At 33.5% G+C, this 3,339-nt stretch overlaps 1 non-coding gene across 1 annotated transcript; it reads right to left on the reverse strand.

Annotated features, from left to right (window-relative positions):
- Positions 1 to 1,088: 1,088 nt before the first annotated feature.
- On the reverse strand, positions 1,089 to 1,161 carry Trnav-aac. The gene has a single exon. It is a non-coding gene; the product is annotated as a tRNA-Val (tRNA).
- Between the last annotated feature and the right edge of the window lie 2,178 nt (positions 1,162 to 3,339).

Consider the following 3,339-nt stretch of genomic DNA (forward strand, 5'->3'; position numbering starts at 1 on the left):
GACATATACCTCTTGAATTCTTCACTTGTATTTACTAGCTTTGTACTTTACGTTTATTTAGCCAACAATGAGAACATATACATAAGAGATATAGCTTCAAAACTATTATATCAATTACATTAAATGTCAATAGGCGATCAAGATCAGCACTATAAAACAATATTCAACTTAATATAAATTCAAAACTCTATTTAACCCCCCCCTCCCGTGACACAGCGGTATGTCTTATGACTTACAACAGTAGAAACCGGGTTTCGATACCCGTGGTGGGCAGAGCACAGATAGCCCACTGTGCAGCTTTGTGCTTAACTACTACTAGTTAAAGAAACAAAACAACCTTTGCACTTTCCGGTTGTATCAGACAAAAGTAGATGAGAAACCACCCTAATAACTCGTATTTATTTTACTTTAAGGAGTTTTTAGAACTTTTAAATGTGGAGGATGGTAGGCATTGTTTAGCAGAAATTATTTTTTTTTGGGTGACTTGATCATCTTATTTTTATGAATTTTAGCAAGTTTTTTGTTTTATTCTTATTACTAAATTTTTGTATATGTAATTTAAGTAAGTATTTTTTTATTACTATCCAGATTTGTATCGACATTGTCATGAGATGTGTTGAATAACTGATGTATATTTGTTTACACCTCCTCTATGAGGGTGAGTTAATAAAGAAAAGAAAAAAAAACATCCGCCTAACACGCGGAAGTTCCCAGGTTCAAATCCTGACAGACACAAAATTTCATTTTATATCATGAATGATGTCAATATTATTTAATACTTCTGATTGAGGTTTCGTTTCTTTCACGTAATTCTATACGTTCGACTCACAATTTACAACTCCAAGCAAACCAAATTTGAGTCTCGTAGACAACAAGATTATTATTCTTTTGTGTTTTTCATGGTTTTAATTTTCTCTGAGTTTTGACCAATTTTGACACATACATAAAGAGACTATGCTTATACGTTCATAAATTTTATATATTGGAAAAAACTACACGCGAAAGTCATTAACTGAACAAAAAATAAGAGAGACAAAAACACGTCCAAGGCAGCATGAACGCGCTAACCCCTAAAAAAATAATTCTTTGGTGCGTGCCAGGGATTGAACCTGGGACCTTCCGCGTGTTAGGCGGATGTGATAGCCACTACACCACAAGCACTTTTTTGCTAGATTTGTCTAATTCTGATAATTTCATAATGTATACAAATGTAAGTTTTGAAACTTTCAACGTATTTAATGTATTTGAAAGCCTTATAGTAGTGTAAAAAAACTGCATATCAAGGATAGATCTTGGTATATCTTTGTTGTACAACAAATACAACAGTCATTACTGCTTCAACCATTTCACAACTTAAGGATTAGCAGTCATTATTGTAAGCTTAGGGGTTAATGCTTAGTGACTAGGTCTGTAAGTATAACACAAGAATATCAACTTACCTCAATTTAAAAATACTAATTCCAATAAAATCCCTGTACGTTTTACTGCAACCTAAGATACAAGTGTCTGATGCATCTTTCTCCACTGCTCGTCAAGTTTTAATTATGAAAAAGAAATCGAGTCGAAAGTACAATATAACAATATATATATAATTACGTCTTGGTTAAATGGTAGAGCTCCATTTGGTGGCGAACTTGATTACCAACCCGACTGGGCTTTCTATAGCTGAAGTGCAGTTCTCAGTTACATCTATCTCTCTATCTATATATATATATTTATATATAAACATACAAGAACAAAAATCTGTATCTGTCTGTTTGTCCTTTATCTAATTACTTCTACTCACTGGGCCAATCTCAACCAAACTTTGTGGGGTGATAGTTTGGAACAATGGACATGTTAATGCTTCACAACCCCCTCCACACCCATTATTGCTGTTATTTAGCATTTGTTACCTTTATAGTAAGTTAACGTTAACTACATTTGTAGATGACGCCACGTCCTTACACAGAAAGAAAAAAAAGAATATTAAACATACTATAACACAACATACGCACTAGATGGGTGGTCACACAATTGTATGTATCTGAAAGATTTGGCGAGCACTCTCTATGAAGCAATGCAGTGAGAAAAACATAGCCGACACTATTGCAATACTACATAAATTCAGTTGAAGTTTCTACTCCAATAACCACCATAAAGCTGGTATGAAGGGCCCTTTCTTGAGTTATACCAACTTCCTACTTTGATCAGTGACCTTTCAATTGCTGCCAATGACCATCTATTAATTAATCACATGAAACAACGTGGAAGGAGATTAAGAGTTGGGTGTTGAAAGCGCCTAGCAGAAAGCACCACACCACCATATAATTTCGCTGCTATCTCTTCCTACAAGGTCATTTTGGCCATCGCACTGTAATTACGATGGTTTAAGTATTGTAACGAATTTGTTATTATATATTTATTTTAATATGAACGTTTATTTAGATTAGATTTATGTTTTAAAACATGCATAGCTTATAGTGATAAATATGTATTACGAAACTCCCGCCTATTCCCCAAAGATATAGAAGATTCTCGAGAGTAAGAATCAACAACATGTGTGTGTAAGTAAACGTTTAAATGGAGCGAGTATTATTAGGTAAAGCTGAATTTTCTAGAAAGTTTCCACACGCCTATAAATATAACCAATGCGCTGTGCCAAAAGAGAGTATCTATTATTGGTTTGCTATATTCAATGTGCTATTAATTCGGAAGCTATAACTGTGATTGTTATAACGCTTACTAATCGGAAAACTTCAGATATTTGACCAGGAACCTTTACAAAGTTCGAACATTACAAATCGTTTAACTTCAGTGGATTCTCATCGGGCATTAGTATTGTCAACGCAAACATTTCCTAACGTCACCGGTAGGAAAAGTATTGGCTTGCGTGGCTGATGAATAACGAAGGACAAGGCTAGCTAGATTCCCGTTAAACGAATCATACCTACATCAACTCGTATTTAACTCGCTCATCCTGAACCCTCGATAAGATATCAAGCAAGTTCCAGACTAGAAAGAAGACTTGATATTGCTTGTAAGTTTATGAAACCTTTGTTTGTAAATCAATGTTTGTAATAAATGTTATTGTAAATTGTATTGTTGTGTGTATATTAAAAAGTATTTGTGTTAAAAAAGAAAACTGTTTATCAATCTTTTTGGTAAATATCATAAACTAACCACATATCGGCTTTTACTTAACAGCTAAATCCAAAATATAATTTAACTATTAAATTTAAAGTATCATTTAGCTCGATTTCAGATCATTTGAAATTCTAATATGTAACATAATAAATTGGGGGCTCGAGTCCGAGATCTGAATCAGAGGCAAATTTCAAACTAAATTTAAATTTAAAT

Source organism: Limulus polyphemus, unplaced genomic scaffold, assembly GCF_000517525.1.
Source record: "Limulus polyphemus unplaced genomic scaffold, Limulus_polyphemus-2.1.2 Scaffold9124, whole genome shotgun sequence".
In the NCBI taxonomy this organism is placed as follows: Eukaryota; Metazoa; Arthropoda; class Merostomata; order Xiphosura; family Limulidae; genus Limulus; species Limulus polyphemus.